Source organism: Saccopteryx leptura, chromosome 2 (genome assembly GCF_036850995.1).
Source record: "Saccopteryx leptura isolate mSacLep1 chromosome 2, mSacLep1_pri_phased_curated, whole genome shotgun sequence".
NCBI lineage: Eukaryota > Metazoa > Chordata > Mammalia > Chiroptera > Emballonuridae > Saccopteryx > Saccopteryx leptura.
Genome location: NC_089504.1, coordinates 200,286,832 through 200,306,222, shown reverse-complemented (window position 1 = coordinate 200,306,222; position 19,391 = coordinate 200,286,832). Strand labels below are relative to the sequence as shown.

The window sequence follows — 19,391 nt, the reverse complement described above, 5'->3', positions numbered from 1 at the left end:
TTTGTAGGTGTTTGCTTGGCCCAGCATATGTTGTTCTGGACACAAAGTCCCAACCACATTACTCCCGTAAGATGTACAATGAAAGTCACTACATTGAGTCCAACAAACTGTTGGACAATTGTTTTAGAGTGCTGAAACCCAGCAATAATGCAAAAGAGTGAAGCAGATAACACGCCTTTATTGCTGATTTGCGGATGAGGAGCTTCCAAATGCTGACACTCTAAGCCAGGTACTACTTTTTACTTTAATAAAATTACCATTTGCATCACATATGGGGGAGCAACCGACTTTACCAAGTGGCTAAAGAGGAATGTAGGGCTGCAATCACCCTCATTTTCAAATAATACATAGATTGAGACCGATTAAGTAAGGAAACTTTCATCTACAAAAATCTGCCCCCCCCCCAGCCCTGCCAACCAACCTTGTGTGATTTAAGTACGCTAGCCGCATAAATTACATAATAGAAAACTAGGATTCTAAGCAAGATGAAGAGGTGTGATAATGAAAAGATCTTCAGGTTAGGAAAAGTAAAAATAGAAAAGTGAGTTGCAAATGAAGAGAAAATCCGACAGAAACCAAAATAAAAACAAACCTTGCTTTAAAAAAAGAAAAGAAATCAGTGTCTGTGCAGCGGAATGGCAAATTCCCAGCCCCAAGCCAGTCCCCCTGTAATTAGGCAGCGCTGGTCTCGATACCGCACGTAACTCGCCCCGTCAGCGGCTGCAGAGAGCTATGGAAATGAACCTGGAGTCGACCAGATTGCACTTAAGAGCTCTCCTTCAGGTCACCTTCTCGGTCCCCTTCTCTCACTCTAGAGGTCCCAGTGCAGCTCCTTCCCCCGGCACGCCTCCCGCGTCCACGGCCGGCCGCAGGGTCTCGAGGGCAGCCGCTCCCCCCGCCACACTCTTCCCACCCGCTCCCACGGCTCCGGGCTCCTGCGCCCTTCCACCCTACTCCCCCAGGTCCCAGGTGGCAGCTCGCTCTCCCGGGACTCACCAGTGGGATCCGGGAGAAGTTGAAGGCGGCTGAGCAGACACATCCAACCAATGGAGAAGCCCCGCCGAGCGCCGGTCCGTCCGTCCGTCCGCCCAGGCGCGCCGCGAGCGCCGCGGGGCTCCGGGCGGCGGGCGACGGCGCCGCGCCGAGGCCGGACTCCGGGGTGGTGATGGGCCCGCCTCGGCCCAGGCCTGGGTGATGGGGACCCCGGGCAGCCCTTGGACCCGCGCCCGATGAGACTCACCGTGGCCTCTCAGCAGATCCCACGCCGGGAATTGGGCGGCTGCTCCCGCCTGCGCTCGGTCAAGCTTCGCCACTTGCTCATCTCCGCGCCCCGCGCGCGTCTCGCGCTCTCACCCCCCCCCCCCCACCCCGCCTTGCCGCTGCAGGACCAGCGAGAAGAGCAGTTCCCTGGGTGACCTGAAGGTTTCCGCTAGGTCTCCCCAATCCTGTTACATCATGCTTGGGGCCGGGGGTGTGTGTGTGTGTGTGTCTGTGGAACACCCCTGGACCCGTGTCCCACCTCACCCTTCCCAAAAGGGCTCGGCCAAACATTTTTGGAATTGCTTAGATTGGGGCTTTCAAGAAAACAGTGCATTGCCTCTTTGAGATTCTGTAAGTACTGATAAAGGTCCTCTCTCTCTCTTTCTCTCCCTAATGGATCTTCTCTCATTTTCTCACATTCTTCTTTCACTCTTTTTCTTGCTGCCTTTCCTCCCATCATCCAAGTTTACTTCCTTTCTCATTTTTTCCCCTCCTTCTTGTTTTTTCTTTCTTTTCTTTGTCTCTCTCTACCCTTTTCCTTTTCTCCATCCTTTTTCTCCCCCCCCCCCACCTTGCCTTTCATCTTTCTTTCCTTCCTTTCCTTTTCTTAGTCAGACCAAAGTGATGTCACAAGTTATTATACATTCTGTACTGAAACTCTCCACTCCCACATCCTGACTCTAGGGAATCTTGTAATGAATGTACCTGAGGGCTTGGGGTTGGAGAGTGAGAGTCAACAACAACAAAAAAAGCTAAAGTGTGTCTGCTCTAGCTTTAAAATTAGTTATAATGTGTTTGGATCCTTGTCATTTTAATGCAGCCAGACACTACACCATTGAAATCTGTGGTTCCTTCTCAAAGGGGTAAAAAAATACTTTTTTCACAAGGGCTATTCCTCTATAAAGCTGCTTTTAGCAGCTAAAGTGTCAAGGAGCTCAGAATAACTGAACCTTCCCTAAAATTTTTTTGCTTCCCTAATTTTTAGTTCAATTATTCAATGCCAAGTATATAAGTAGCTTTATCATTGATTCTTTTCTGCCTTCAAATCACATATAATTGCAAACACACGCACATACACACACACACTTGGAAAATTCTTACTGAAATATATACAGGTGGGTTTTCCTGAACATGGCAATGTCTGTTTTTAATATCAATATGACTCACTGCTTAAGAAACCCTTTGCACTGATAAATTTTACATTCTTTTCATGGCAGAGAAAGCTGTAAAGGAGAAAAAGTGATACTTGCTAATGAAACAGTAAATGGAATACATGGAGAGGCATTAAAAGAAATCATAACAATCATTAAATTAGATTAATATAGAGAAATCTAATGGATAGACTTCAAAGTTACTCTCTATTCTTTACTCTTTCTTGATGCATGTTGCAGACATTATTTAATCCTCACAGAAACCCTAAAATATGTGGTATTATTACCCCACAAATGTTCATAAGGAGCTTGGCTAAGCTAAAACCACTGGGAAGTGTCTCAACTGGAATTTGAACCCAGTTCCTCTTGACTCAAATTCTGGCCTGACCAGGCGGTGGCGCAGTGGATAGAGCTTTGGATTGGGATGCGGAGGAGCCAGGTTCGAGACCCCAAGGTCACCAGCTTGAGCACGGGCTCATCTGGTTTGAGCAAAAAGCTCACCAGCTTGGACCCAGGGTCGCTGGCTTGAGCAAGAGGTTACTTGGTCTGCTGTAGCCCCACGGTCAAGGCACATATGAGAAAGCAATCAATGAACAACTAAAGTGCCAAAACGAAAAACTAATGATTGATGCTTCTCATCTCTCTCCATTCCTGTCTGTCTGTCCCTATCTCTCTCTCTCTCTCTGACTGTCTCTGTAAAAAAAAAAAAAAAAAAAAAATTCTGAGCTACTGTTATCTTGATTTTACAGAAAAGTTTGAAGCATTGAAAGGTGATTGTTGGGCAGATAAAATGTATTATGCTCACTTTGTTAAAGAGGCCGTTGCCCAGGTGATATTAATGTGTGTTGGGGTGGGCTAAAGGCAGGCAGAATCCTTTAGCCTGGGGCTTGGTTTTGGGATTAAGCCTTTCCTACCCTTTTTGATGTAGGGCGGTACAATCCTATCATGCCTCAGAGAAGTGACTTTGTATTAAGAGACTTCCCTATTATGTATATTGGATTAAGGGTTTGGATTTCTACACTATAAAATGGGAACAGAGCGGGAGTTTGGCTCTTGGTTCCTGAGGTTAGCATGAGAGAGCAGAGAAAGTAGAGCCAGCAGCGGAAGGAGGCCACGTGGAGTAGGCCAGGAGAAGCAGCCAAGATGGCGGAGTACTGAGTGAGATGCCAGTCTGTGTAGAGTTTGTATCTGGGATAAGGAAGAAAATGGGGAACTGAGGAGAATAAGGTTGGTGAGCTAGAAACCTTTGATTCTAGGAAACTCGGATAAGTCAGTGGCTTTGTGAGCACTGAGTGTGACTGGGTTTTGGAGCCCAGTGTGTATTTTTACTTGCCCGCCGGGTGCAAGGTAGGATTAAAGGTTATGGCCCACCAGTTTTTGGCTCCATGGTTTCTTTACCGACTGTCCGAATTCAATGCGAACCTGCATGGACCGGGCTGCTGTGATAGTGGCCCTGGCCCTGATTACTGGCTTTACAGTGATTTACTAAAATGCACTTTGTAAGAAAGCTAGATCTTCTAACAGTCCAGTGCTTAATTTTATTACCCTTCAGCTAAATTACCAAAATGTTATTTCAACCTTACATAATTGACAAGGAATTATAATGAGTTACAAAAGTCATGGGGTTTTTTTGTTTGTTTGTTTGTTTTTTGGGAGGGTTGCATTGAGTCCTAAATTCTTTATTTATTTATTTATTTATTTATTTATTTATTTATTTATTTTAGAGAGGAGAGAGAAGGGAGAGAGAGAGACAGAGAGGGAGAGAGAGAGGAGAGAGAGACAGAGAGAGAAGGTGGGGAGGAGCTGGAAGCATCAACTCCCATATGTGCCTTGACCAGGCAAGCCCAGGGTTTCGAACCGGAGACCTCAGCATTTCCAGGTCGATGCTTTATCCACTGCACCACCACAGGTCAGGCCTCCTTAATTCTTTATAAGGAGCCATGTGCATTAAAATTTAATATATTTCTTTTAATTAACATAATAATGAATATTGATGGAAGGGAAATGCCTTGGCCATAATATCCCTAAATTTGCATATGAACAAGAAATTCCATCAAGTCACATGCCTGGTCTTAACATTTCAATTTAAACTTTTCAAGCTAGCTTCTGTTTTCTAACTTGCACAAACATTTTAAACAAGAAAAGTTCCTTTGGAAGGTAATATATCCTTGCTATTCAGGACTACCTTATCACCAGTAGAAAATAAAGTGGTTTGATTTGTTTGTAGTGCCTCTAAACTTAGAGCTGAAAGTTGAAGACAAAGATAATTTATTTATTTTTAATTAAGATCTGTTAATGAAAACTTTTCAAACTATTCAGTTATGAGTTCTGTGGACTCCAAAGAAGAAAAATTCATTTGACATGAACCCCAAGATGAAATTTTTCTGCTGAGATGGAGTCCCCATGATCAACTGAGGGCCCAAATTTTATTAATAATACGAGCCTAGTTGCTATTTGCTTTGCTCGACAGGGGCTCCTCAGATACTCCAGTATATACACACAAACACACCAGAAAGAATCTCCCACTGAACTTCCGACACTATGCCCTGCTTGTTTATGCCATCTTAGCTAACGACTAGAAGTAAGTCCTCTTTTCTTCTTTTGATCAATGGACTGATACCTGCTTTGTCCAATCAGAACTATACTGATTACATCTATAGTTTGACCAATCAAACTACACAATTTCCACCAATGAGAATGGTACAATTGGAAACCTCATTTACATGATACTGACTGAATTGGGAACTGTGGGCAGGAAAGTTCTCTAAAAGTGACCTTGCCTTTGTCTAGGGGACACAATTTAAGTTGCTACCTGAATCTGTGTCTCCCAGGCTACAGCTCTTTTTGCTGAAATAAATGCTTTTATTCTTTATTACAGTCTAAAATTATTTTTGGTTTACAGTTTTGTTGCAAGAGGAATAAAACTCTGCAGGAAGTCAATTCAAAGATTCACTTTTGATAGGGATATTTTATAGAGGAAAAAAATGGGTATAGAGTATATAGCAGAAGAAAAAAATGCATAAAGATATTTTAAACTCTGACTTTCAGCTGAAGTCTAATCTTGTTAAGGTTTACCAGGAATTTCAGTTTTATGAAAAATGCTAAATATCTTTCCTGAAGGAGGTTATGGAAGTTTGAAGATACATTTTTTAAAAAGGGATCCAGTACAGAGCCCTCAGTAAGGGAACTCAGAAAACAGGTTTACAGAGTTCTTGCAAGGTCATGCAGTTTTTTGAGCTACAGGAATGGTGGAGAAAATAGTCTTCTTGGCTGTTACGCATAAGTTATTAAGTGTGGAATGCATTGGTTCTGGCAAGATATAGATTCCTAAAAAGCTATCTTTGTGTGCAACACTCACAAGCACTAATAAAGTATTTTTAAATGTTCTTTTAAAATTGCACCATTGAGCCAGCAAGAAAGTGAAGAAAAACCTCAGAAGTAAAAAATGCGGGGAATCCAAAAAAAGGTAGTGAGTGCCGAAAATGGTGGAGCCTTTGGGCATCAACCTGTCTTTGGAGGCCTCACCAAACCAAGAACTTCCATTTACAGGACTTACTTGTAAATGATAGGGACTTTATTCAAAGCCTAGTACAGAGCAAGGTGAAAAGTCAGATCAGAGGTTTCTACATAACTCTGAGACCACTGAAAAGAAATATCTGCAGTTAAAAAGTGAACTAATACAAAAGAAAGAATAAAATTGAAATCCCAATCCCACATTCTCCTTACCCCTCCAAATAAAAACATACTTGTTTTTTTCTACCTTGATTCAGGCAGGTAAGATTACAGTACATGAAAACAATATAACTTCATGATCAAACCAAACTTCAGATAATTTTTTGTAGGATATAAGGCTAGGATTTATACTAATTATGTGGCCTGAAAATTCCCAAGTTAAAAATGTATAGTAAAGTGGTCCCAGTTAGACTATGCCAAACAAAAATTGAGACAGTTATTACCACCTAATTTTCACTAAAGGAACTTTGTGAGAATAAATTTATGAAATAAATTGATACTAGATAGATGATCTGTATACAAGGAGAAAAGATAAATCAAGAATATGGTAGCAGCATAGGTAAATCTAAACAAACATTGACTAAAAAATATATAAGGATAAAAAATATTAGATAATGGTGGTGTGTAACTTAAGATAGTACTATTAGGGTTAAGATGATCTAAGGTGTTTTGGCTAATGCAATTGAGATCCTGCAGGCTCATGGGAAAATTTTACCTCCCCCTTAAGGAATTTAAATTTGAAGCCTTGCCCGTAATAAGAGTTTTTAGCAGAGATAACTTTTTATAGCCTATCTATAGGGTAGGGAAAACATCTAATTACTGAGTATCTGCTCTTCCTGTTGTCCTGCCAATGACCTTCCTTCCCTCTGAAGTCCCAAGGTGTCTGCTTCATCCTTAACTCAGAATGTCACATGTACCTGTGGAGGAGAGAGATTGTTCTATGATGTGACTGCTGCCAGAACCTTGAGCTAAATTGGAGCCAGACTGAAGATTGCTTCCTGTAAATCTCCTTGGACACTATCTGATCAACCCCTCCTTAGTATCCCATGACATGCTGGTTCTTGGAATAGGCAGTTGTCCTGTCCCAGGCAAGCACATAAGGCATTTTCCCTTATCTGGGACAGGTCACTCTTCAGAATTCCTAACCTCCCTGCCCTGTTCCAAATAATTCTTTAGCTCCTGAAGCTCAGATATGCAGCTCATATGTGTGTTCCTTTAACAATACCTCATTTTCCTTTTCTGTCTTTGAACTTTTTATGCATGTGGGGTTTCTGATTCTGTCATGTATGTGAGGCTCCCATAAATATGTATATAATTAAATTTGGTTTATTTTTTCTTATTAATCTGTCTCATATTGATATGATTATTAAAACAATTGGAAGAACCTAGAAGGGTAGGAAAGTTTTCTCATCCCCCATTGTTGGTCAAATAAGTTTTAAAATATGATATATGTTTGCTCACTTATAATTTGCATTGGGTGTAGGGGACAGGCTGTAAGCAGGCTGGGTTGTTATAACCTGAGGCTTAGTTTTAAGACTAAGCTTTTCCCCACATCCTTGACTGTTGCATGATGTGGGGTGGTGCACTCTCATGAGGAATCCCATTATGCCTCAGATAAGTGACTTTGTATCAGAGACTTCCTTGTTTGTATATTGGATTAAAGGTTTGGATTTCTACACTATAAAATGGGGGCAGACCGCTTGCTCTCTCGGTTTCTGAGATTAGCATTAGAGAGGAGAGCAGAGAAGGCCACGTGGATGAGGCCAGGAGAATCAGCCAAGCTGGTGGAGTGCTGAAGGAGAAGCCAGTTTGTGCAGAGTTTGAGCAGAGAGAAGGAGATGGGGAACAGTGGTGAATAAGACTGGTGAGCTAAAAACCTTTGATTCTAGGAAACTTGGATAAGTCAGTAGCTTTGTGAGCACTGAATGAGTGGGTTTTGGAGCCCAGTGTGTGGTTTTACTTGCCCGCCAGGTGCAAGCTAGGATTAAAGATGATGGCCACCAGTTCTTCACTCCGTTGTTTCATTACCCTCTGTTCAAATCTAATGTGAACCTGCATGGGCCAGGTGGCTGTGATGATGGCCGTGGCTACTGGCTTTACACCCATGTTGAAAAGGAAGATAATAATTGTAAGAATCCATGGGAGTCCGAAAGACCAGAGTAACAGGCTTTATTGAAAGGAAGAAAGGAACCCTGCCGAGCACTTCTCCTGGGGGAGAAGAGAACCAGTTACAGACTAGGGGCAAGTTATATAGTGTTTGGGAGAGCCTGAGGGGATACTGAGGCAAAAGTCCTGGTATGTCCGGAATGCTCCTCCTTAGGGGGCTTCGAGCACGTGGGTGTTGAATTAAAAATCCCGGTATGTCCGGAGCCCCTCCTTGGGTTGACTTGTCAGCTTTTGGAATTCCTCTGTCTCAGGGTCAATAGTCCAGTAAGGGTGAGGTCTGACAGATAAGCAGAACATCAAGAGGGCAGTTTGGAGTTCACGTATCTATCAATAATATTGATCAAATTTAGACTTTATTAATTATACATGTAAAAATTACTACTGTACCTACTAAAAGAATAGAAATAGAGTACATAAGGTCAATATTGCAAAGAGAAAAGCACTAGAATTAAATAAAAGGAAATCTAATGGACCATAAGGAAAGAAAAAAATGAAATATTGAAAAGAATATACAGAAAATATAAAATAAGATGGTAGAAATAAATCCAAATATAATAATCATAATAAATATAATTGAACCTAATTTTCTAGGTAGAAGAAAAAAAAGTGTAATAAAATTTAAAAAGAAAAATTTAGCTATTTTTTTTTTACAGGGACAGAGAGAGAGTCAGAGAGAGGGATAGACAGGGACAGACAGGAACAAAGAGAGATGAGAAGCATCAATCATCAATTTTTTCATTGCAAGGCCTTAGTTCATTAATTGTTTTCTCATATATACCTTGACCATGGGCCTTCAGCAGATCGAGTAACCCCTTGCTCAAGCCAGCGACCTTGGGTTCAAGCTGGTGAGCTTTTGCTCAAACCAGATGAGCTCGCACTTAAGCTGGCAACCTCGGGGTCTTGAACCTGGGTCCTCTGCATCCCAGTCCGATGCTCTATCCACTGCACCACCGCGTGATCAGTCATATCTTTTTGTTTTTTAAGTGACATATCTAAAACATGAGACTAAAAATAATTTGAAAGCAAAATGACAGAAAAAGATATATCAGACTGTTGGGCAGATAAAATATATTATGCTCACTTTGTAAAAGATAACGCTGCCCACGTGGAGGCCATTGCCCAGGTGATATTAATGTGTGTTGGGGGGCAGGCAGGATCGTTGTAGCCTGGGGCTTGGTTTTGGGATTAAGCCTTTCCCACCCTTTTTGATTTGGGGTGGTACAACCCAATCATGCCTCAGAGAAGTGACTTTGTATTAGAGACTTCCCTATTTTGTATATTGAATTAAAGGGTTTGAATCTACACTATAAAATGGGGGCAGAACGAGAGTTTGCTCCCTTGGTTCCTGGGATGATTAGCATGAGAGAGCAGAGGGAGCAGAGCAGAGAGCAGAAAGAGGCCATGTGGCCAGGAGAAGCAGCCAAGATGGCAGAGTGCTGAGTGAGATGCCAGTTTGTGCAGAGTTTGTATCTGGGATAAGGAAGGAGATGGGGAACTGAGCAGAATAAGGCTGGTGAGCTAGAAACCTTTGATTCTAGGAAATTCGGATAAGTCAGTGGCTTTGTGAGCACTGAATGTGAGTGGGTTTTGGAGCCCAGTGTGTGTTTTTACTTGCCCGCCGAGTGCAAGCTAGAATTAAAGACTATGGCCCACCAGTTTGTGGCTCTGTTGTTTCTTTACCGACTGTCCGAATCCAATGCGAACCTGCATGGGCCAGGCTGCTGTGATGGCAGCCCTGGCTCTGGCTTCTGGCTTTACACAGACAAATATTAATCAATAGAGAACCGGTATAGCAATGTTGTAATCAGATGAAACAGACTTAAATTTTAACAATAAAGAGAATAATCAGTTCAGCAGGATAATTTAAATTTTAAAAGAATTACTTGTTTAAAGAATTTTTCATTTAATATTGTCTAACCACAGTTGACTGTGGGTTATTTGTTGTAAGGTACCAAAGAGCTGCAAGTTAATATTAATTTTCTGGGAGAAAAGGTCAGGCTTTCCTGTCCCTTTTTTTGGAAAATAGAAGAAAAGGAATGTAGAAGTCTCCTGACTTACAAGGACAACTAGGGTCATTTGGTTTTAAGTTCTCTGAAAGGATTAAGGTTAACTGAGAAACTTCTTCTCTTTCAATAGGAGGCAGAATTTACATACCACCTTGCATTGATTGTAGTTTCTTCCTTTCCTGGAATCTTGAGAGTAAAATACCTCTAAGCTAGTGAGGGAAGAGGACACTGAAAGATTTGTATGTATCTTTGATTGTGTTATCTTAAAAGCCTTAATGTTTCTGTGTATCCCCTAGAAGAATGTTATGATCTAGTTAATGATTGTGCCATAATGTCATACTCTCCCCCAGCCGTGTGTGATCAAGGGTATATAAACAGCCCCTGAAATGTATTGGGGGCTGCACAATTTGGGCCTGAAGCCCCATGTCAGCCATATGCGACTGGCACATTAATAAATCCCTCCTTTAATAAAAAGTCTTCAAAATTTACCTGGACTGGGTATCTCTGTGTGGACTTAATGAAGTGAAGTACAGTGCCTTTCAGAATCTGGGATGCAGTACTTTATAACATTTGGGGGCTTGTCCAGGATCCGGTGTTTTGCATCACTGGATAGAGACACCCTGAATCGGATGGACTCTCTGCTGAGCTGCCCAGCCCCACTTGAATCTCGAGGAGAGGTGCCACCTGTAATGTTCCAGGGCTCCTGGTTTTCCTGAGGGGTCCAGACAGTTTTCCAGTTGACACCCCCAATTCCCAAATTCAACAATTTGGACAATTCGGCAGAAAAATAGGGAGTTAGGTAAAGTAACTCTTTTTGCTTTACTGAATTCTTGGCTTTCCTCTAAACTCCTGCTTTCACTTTTCTGTATCAGACTAGAAGTAAGTAAGGAGGATTTGGAGGTTTTACTGATTTGTAACTCCGGGGATATGGAACCTCGGTGAGTAGGTAGGGCTTTCAAAATTACTTTGCTGTTTGTTACTAGTCTATAGTATTGCTCTCGCTTTTCTGTTTAGAACTGGTACTGGTCTGGGACTAGTTGTAAGTAGGGTAAGCTTGTGACTTATTAATCTGTAACCCAGTGGGTAAAGCAGATCTCCTGTTTCACTGATCTAGAACACTGATAGTCTGTAGGTAAGGTCACTCTAGATGTATGGCCAATCTAGATCTGTGGTTTTACTTATCCGTAATTCCGGTCTGTAGGTAAAGTAAATCTTTTGTTTTGCTGATCTGAAACTCTGGCAGCCTGTAGGTAAAGCAAACCCTTTGCTTTGCTAATCTGAAGCTCCAGAACATGTAAGTGAAATAGAATTTCAGTGTTGCTGATTTGAAACTCCAGCGTAGGTAGAACCAACTGCTTTGCTGATTTGAAACTAACCTCCGCATTTGGCAGTGTTCTCGGGAGGAAACCTGAGTAGGGACTGAGTTGATACTGAGCTGATCAGTCCCATCTTAAAACTCTCAGGGACATCTCTGTGTTTGTCGAGATCTCAATCTTTGCTTAATGTTTCTGTCTCTAAAACCCCTGGTTAAGAAATCTCTGGTGCCGCGGCCTGCATGCACCTGAGAGGCCATGAGGGGGAGCCCTTCCCTTGTCTATGAGGCTTTGTCTTGTTTATCAAATTATTCGGTATTATTTAATTAAAATAAGGCACACATTGTTTGTGTATAAGTCTTTGTTTAATGTCTAAATGTGTCTGTTTTAAAGCCTGTTTGAGTCTTTTGTGTTAAAATTGGAAGCTTCTGACTAAAAAGCAATCTTAAGTAGAGAATCATTGTTCCCTCTTTGTTCTCAAATTAGCTTCAGGGGCCCTGTCAGGTTTTTTCTCTGAAAAGAATCATTCTCTTCAGTTGGCTTCTTCCCCTTGTCTTGTGTGATAACTAATATCTCTATAGTAAAACACCCTCTTATTCTGGGTGCTAGTTAAATATCTGTCTTATCTTTTTGTGTTTATTGGTGCATTAATTCTTAGATTCTCCTGAACTGAAACAAGTTTCAGTTCTGTAATAAGTAATAGCAACCAGGAATTCTAATCCCTGGATAGTAAGGACAATCTGAAATATAGTAATTGGGAACCCAGGTTGTCCTGATCAGTTTCCATACATTGATCAGTGGCTAAATTTAATAATGAATCCACCATAGTGGCTTAAAACATGCTCAATACAAAGGGAGTGCCACGTCTTCTTGGTCATGCAAAATTTGAGTCAAAAAAGGAAAAAAGAATAACTAAAGCAATAGTAGCAGCATTGCAAGAGACAAACTCTTATAAGGATAAGAAGCCCTCAAGGGAGGAAAAGAGTGATTCGAAAGGGACTAAGGCTCTATTGGGAAAAAAAATCAATGTGCTCATTGTCAAAAAAGAAGGACATTGGAAAACGAATTGTCCCAGGTTACAAGCAGCTAAGGCAAGTTCTAAAATCCTAAATCTTGAGGACTGAAAGGGCCAAGGGGATGTTAGATCTCTCCAAGTCTCTCAGTTACATAGAAGATATGGAGTGCATAAGAAAGACATGCTACATTAGCCATATTAAAACTGTAAAAAGAATTTTCAGGGAATTGTGGAAAAAAAATTGGAAACCTTATATAGGCTAAAGCAGCCCACTGTTCGGAAGGTAATTTTATAAAAATTGTATTTTAATTTGTTGATTTTATTATAAGAAATAAAGCTAAACAGGTACTGAGGGGAGGGAAAGAAAATTGGCTTGGCTTTTGGAAATGCTAGGTCCAAACACCCACCCGTTCACACCACCTCTCCCATGGCAACCGTATCCCTAATTTGGTGGCAAAGGAAAAGGGAAAAAAGTCCTGAGAGAGTGCCACTTTGGGACTGAGCCTGGGGCCTCACTGCTTGGCTGGGCTAGGATTCAAGGCAGCCCTCAAGTTGTGCAAAGAAGGACAGACACGTGGAATGTCTCTTCCTTTCCCCCTCTCCTAAGAACTCTGGTCAGCAAACTTCCATTTGCAAACAGCTTGGGGCCACATAAGGCCTCTTAGGTATAGCTCTCCAATGGAGTGCCAAATGTGGGTGCTGCCTCAGTAGGGAAGGTGCCTACATATATAGTTTAAATTTAAAATTTGGCTCCTAAAAGAAAATTCAGTTATTGTACTGTTAGTAATTGGCTCTATTAACTAATAGGTTTTCCAACCACTAGGTTAAGAGTAATGACTTATTGTTCCCCCACTGTTGTGTAAAATAGTATTTTCCATGTTAAAATGTATGTATTATGTCAAAGGTCTTTGGTTAATTCTTCTTATTTACTGTTTCATGACCCTATAATATAGAAAATCTTAGTTTAAATATTAAGAAATATGTAATCATTGTTAATAATGTCTTTTATATAATGTTTAGTTTATTATCATTTTGAAACAGTATTGTTAAATTTTTTTTTTGCTAATGTACTGAATTATTCAGCAGCAGATAGACCCTAGAGTTCTAAAGGAGACACCAAAAACCTATTTTTATTGATTTAATTCAGCTAATAATGCTGTTTTTTTGTCTTTTTCCAAGAGTTTATATAAACAGAAAAGAGCTCTCAAGCCCCTCAGCTAGATTTTCTGAGTATGGCTCTTAAGGTCTATAATGAACAAAATAGAAACAGAAAAGGCAAATAAGGCCCAAAAGAGATCAGAATACCAGCTTTTGGCATATACCCTTAAAAGGCTCCAGCACCCCAAAGTGCTTCATAGGATTCCATCAAGGCCTTACGTCAAGAGTGGAAAGAAAGGTCATTGAGCTGAGGCCTGCCAGGCTTCTCGGCCCCATCAGGGTCATGCCTTTGCTGTGGAAAAGAGACACAAGAAGGTAAGCTGCCCCCCTGCTCCATGGAGGGAGGGTTCAGTCTCTTCCAGCCCTAATCCTGCTACCTGTGACCTGACCTTGCCCAGCTTGCTGGGACTTGCCACTGAAGGCTAAAGGTGCCTAAGGCCATTGGTCTCATCTCACATCACTGTTTACGAGCCTAAGGTATTACTTCTAAGTATTAGGTAAACTGATCTCATGTCTTGTAAACACGAGGGCCATTTACTATGCCTTGCCTGAACATTTAAGTTTTATTTATCCCTCAAAGATCTCTACTGGGGGTAATGACAGTCTGATTTTCTGTTGCTTTATTTAATGTGTAGTGTCCCCTTTATTCTTCTTGTCTCTCTGAGTACTTTTGCTATCTTGTAATCAGCATTATCAGATATGAGTATTGCTACGCCTGCTTTTTTTTGGATGTTATTTGCTTGGAGTATTGTTTTCCAGCCTTTCACTTTGAATTTGTTTTTATCCTTGTTACTTAGATGAGTTTCCTGTAGGCAGCATACAGTTGGATTTTCTTTTTTAATCCATTCTGCTACTCTGTGCCTTTTTATTGGTGAGTTTAATCCGTTTACATTTAGTGTAATTATTGACATTTGTGAGTTCACTATTGCCATTTTATAGATTACTTTCTGTTAGTTTTGTGTCTTGTTTGATCCTTCTCTTTCATCTTTCTATCTTTTGTTTTTATTTGGTTGTATTCTATACATCTTTCCTCTGTTGCTATCTTTTTTAAATCATGTGCTTCTGTGGTGGTTTTTTCAATGGTGGTTACCTTTAAGTAATGAAAAGGGTTCCTACCCTGTTCATTGTAGTGCACTATTTTGTGAGTACTTTTACAGTCCTTTGTTACTGTTAATCTCCATCCTCTCCTCCCTCTTTCTTTTTGTTGTTGTCACAGTTTAAATTTGGTTTTATTGTGTTCTTCTTGGAGCTTTTACTTGTGGCTTTGTTTTTTTTTTCTGTTCTTTGTATCTGATTGGAGAACCCCCATAGTCTTCTTGTCTCAATGCCCCATGCCTATTGTAGGCTGGGGCCTGCTCCTAGTTCCAGCTAGAAACATTTGTTATTAGGACTTGGACTCTAGCTGTAAAATGTAGAATGTGACCACAACTCCAATGCCCCAATACCTTGTGGACTTTTCCTGAATGTGTGTAACTGCTGCTCTTTAGGACATTTCTCAGACTGAAATACAAATTAGAATACAATTGTAAATAATATAAAGCAGCAATAGGGTCAACATAGACTTAGTGAAATTTATTAACATGTTAGGAATCTTGTTGTATTAGAACTTTGTTTAATAATCTAATAGGATTTAATCACTTTATTGCATTAAGACACTTGTTATAGTATTTGTTAACACTATCTATTTGAATTTTATTGTTAATTGCATATTTTTCCAGTCTGCCTCAAAATTAGGACATAGGAATTCAAATAGATAGAAACATGACACTCAAAGCCAGTGGGGTTTTGGGACCCTTATTGCCAAAAGTTTATTCAAAACCAATTAGAAAAAAGATTTTACCAACAGAAAAAGGCTTCCTCAGGTAAACATTTAGAAATAGACTTTAATAAAATAATTGACAACTGTGAGGAAATTGCTATATATGGTTCTTTCCAGGTTTAGCTTGCCCATTCTAAGTATTGGACCTACATTTGTGTCCACAGTCTCAAAGCCAGTAGGAAAGGAACTCAATATTAATTAAAAGCTAATTTGAAGTTACATTGTACCTACAGGCACCCAAAAGGTCCAGACAAGTAAAATGCATAAATTAAATAGTAAAAAGAAATGTAACCACACCTTTCCTAAGTACGTGCAGGATTTACAGATTACTCAGCAAACTGTTCAAAAGATTGTCCAAGAGGTATTTCCAACATTACCAGGAGATCCAGTACATCATCCAAGGACTGACTCTCATGTGGATGGGTCCACACACCATGATCCTGACAACTCCCATTGCTGCTAAGGTAGAAAATTGGCATGCCTTACTCCAACCACAAACTGGAAGCTGGTTGGTTTACATACAGCGAATGCATGAAGAAACTCACTAAGGACTCCCTTTTAATCTGACTTTGGGGAAAGGGAAAACTAGGGTAAAAAGAAAGGCAATTGTCACTAAAGGTTAAGAGTTTTAAAATTAAGAGGTCTGACTAAAAGTAAATTGTTATAAAGGCCAATTAGTTTTATATAAGTTGCAAAAGTTTGTGCAGTTTATAGGAAATCAATCAGTAATATTTGTTTTTTTAGTGAACTGTATTGATATTAATGCTGTCTGTTAAATATTTGTTACATGTTATAAGTTAATATCCCTACACCACAGCCTCATGCATTTTAGTAAATTAAGTAAAAGATTTGACTTGGGACATAAAGCCAGTGGGAAATGTTGTAAGGTACCAAAGAACTGCAAATTAAATTAATTTTCTGGAAGAAAACATCAGGCTTTCCTGTCCTTTCTTTGGAAAATGGAGAAAAAGGAATGTGGAGGTCTCCTGATTTACAAGGGCAACTAGGGTCATTTGGTTTTAAATTCTCTGAAAGGATTAAGGTTAACTGAGAAACTTCTCTTTCAATAGGAGGCAAAATTTACATACTACCTTTCATTGATTGCAGTTCCTCCCTTTCCTAGAACCTTGAAAATAAAATACTTCTAGGCTAGTGAGGAAAGAGGAACCCTGAAAGAGTTGTAAATATCTTTGATTGTGTTACCTTGAAAGTCTTAATGTTTCTGTGTATCCCCTAGATGAATGTTATGATCTTGTTAATGATTGTGCCATAATGTCATGCTCTCCCCCAGCCGTGTGTGATCAAGGGTATATAAACAGCCCCTGAAATGTACTGGGGACTGCACGATTTGGGCCTGATGCCCCGTGTCAGCCATATGCAACTGGCACATTAATAAATCCCTCCTTTAATAAAAGTCTTCAAAATTTATTTGGACTGGGTGTCTCTATGTGAACATAAAGAAGTGAAGTACAGTGCTGTTGGACAGATAAAATATATTATGCTCACTTTGTAAAAGATAACGCTGCCCATGTGGAGGCCGTTGCCCAGGTGATATTAATGTGTGTTGGGGGGCAGGCAGGATCGTTGTTGCCTGGGACTTGGTTTCGGGATTAAGCCTTTCCCACCCTTTTTTGATGTGGGGTGGTACAATCCAATCATGCCTCAGAGAAGTGACTTTGTATTAGAGACTTCCCTATTTTGTATATTGGATTAAAAGTTTGGATTTCTACACTATAAAATGGGGATGGAGCGGGAGCTTGCTCTCTTGGTTCCTGGGATGATTAGCATGTGAGAGAAGAGGGAGCAGAGCAGAGAGCAGAAAGAGGCCATGTGGCCAGGAGAAGCAGCCAAGATGGCAGAGTGCTGAGTGAGATGCCAGTTTGTGCAGAGTTTGTATCTGGAATAAGGAAGGAGATGGGGAACAGAGGTGAATAAGTCTGGTGAGCTAGAAACCTTTGATCCTAGGAAACTCGGATAAATCAGTAGCTTTGTGAGCACTAAATGTGAGTGGGTTTCAGAGCCCAGTGTGTATTTTTACTTGCCCGCCGGGTGCAAGCTAGGATTAAAGACTATGGCCCACCAGTTTTTGGCTCCGTTGTTTCTTTACCGACTGTCAGAATCCAATGCGAACCTGCATGGGCCATGTAAAGCCAGGAGGCAGGGCTACCATCACTACAGCAGCTGCCCGGCCCATGCAGGTTCGCATTGGATTCGGACAGTCGGTAAAGAAACAACGGAGCCAAGAACTGATGGGCCTTCATCTTTAATTCTAGCTTGCACCCAGCAGGCAAGTAAAAACACACACTGGGCTCCAAAACCCAGTCACATTCAGTGCTCACAAAGCCACTGACTTATCCGAGTTTCCTAGAATCAAAGGTTTCTAGCTCACCAGACTTATTCACCTCTGTTCCCCATCTCCTTCCTTATCCCAGATACAAACTCTACACAAACTGGCATCTCACTCAGCACTCCGCCATCTTGGCTGCTTCTCCTGGCCTCCTCCATGTGGCCTTTCTCTGCTCTCCTCTGCTCTCTCTTCTAATGATAATCTCAGGAACCAAGCGCACAAGCTCCCGTTTTGTCCCCATTTTATAGTGTAGCTTCACAACCTTTAATCCAATATACAAAATAGGGAAGTCTCTAATACAAAGTCACTTTCTGAGGCATGATAGGATTGTACCGTCCCACATCAAAAAGGGTGAGAAAGGCTTAATCCCAAAACCAAGCCCCAGGTTACAAGGATTCTCAACACACATTAATTTCACCTGGGCAACAGCCTCCACGTGGGCAGCGCCACTTTAACAAAGTGAGCATAATACATTTTATCGGCCCAACAGGCCAGGAGGCTGCTGTGATAGTGGCCGTGGCCTTGGCTTCTGGCTTTACAAGTGCCTTTCAGAATCTGGAGTGCACTACTTTATAACAGCTAAAACCATGAAAAAGAAAACTTCAGATAAGATCATTAAAATTTACGAGTAGAATTTTGTATTTTAACAAATAAAACATGAATTAAAGCTAAAATAATATAGTTTAAAAAGACATAACTGAATGGCAATAAAAATATTCCATATCAATATTAATTAAATTATTAAGAAGAAAATTTATAGCCTTAAATACTTTTGTTTTAAAAGAAAATATGAAATTTAATGAGATGAGCATTTAACCTAAGAAGTTAAAAAAACAACAACAAAAAAACAATAGTACAAATGCTAAGAAAATAAAAGGAGAGAAATAATTACCTTAAAATAATAACTTCATGAAAAGTATATAATAAGGAAGATCAATAAACCTAAAGTAGGATCTTTGAAAAGATAAATAAAATTGGCATAATGTTGATCAAATAAGGTTGTAAATATGATATATATGTTTGCTCGCTTATAATTTGCATTGTGTGTGGGAGACAGGCTTTAAGCAGGCAGGGTAGTTACAGCCGAAGCCTTAGTTTTAAGACTAAGCTTTTCTTCACACCCTTGACTATTGCATGATAGCGGGTGTTGCACTCTCATGAGGAATCCCATTATGTCTCAGAAAAGTGACTTTGTATCAGAGACTTCCTTGTTTGTATATTGGATTAAGGGTTTGGATTTCTACACTATAAAATGGGGCAGACCGGGAGCTTGCTCTCTTTCAGTTCCTGAGATTAGCATTAGAGTGGAGAGCAGAGAAAGGCCATGAGGAAGCCAGGAGAAGCAGCCAAGATGGTGGAATGCTGAGGGAGAAGCCAGTTTGTGCAGGGAGAAGGAGATGAGGAACAGAGGTGAATAAGTCTAGTGAGCTAGGAACCTTTGATTCTAGGAAACTTGGATAAGTCAGTAGCTTTGTGGGCACTGAATGAGTGGGTTTTGGAGCCCAGTGTGTGTTTCTACTTGCTCACCAGGTGCAAGCTAGGATTAAAGCTAATGGCCCACCAGTTCTTGGCTCCATTGTTTTATCACCGTCTGCCTGAATCTAATGCGAACCTGCATAAGCCAGGCAGCTGTGATGGTGGCC

The 19,391-nt window shown here is 40.7% G+C and overlaps 1 protein-coding gene across 3 annotated transcripts in view; it reads right to left on the bottom strand.

The window, feature by feature from the left end:
- MME (membrane metalloendopeptidase) overlaps positions 1-1,374 on the bottom strand; it is a 120,250-nt gene extending 118,876 nt beyond the window's left edge. The window contains exon 1 of one of the 3 annotated variants that reach the window (XM_066369915.1): positions 1,241-1,374. The gene's annotated coding sequence lies outside the window, so the exon portion shown is untranslated. The other 2 variants (XM_066369914.1, XM_066369916.1) reach the window with 2 other exon arrangements.
- Between the last annotated feature and the right edge of the window lie 18,017 nt (positions 1,375-19,391).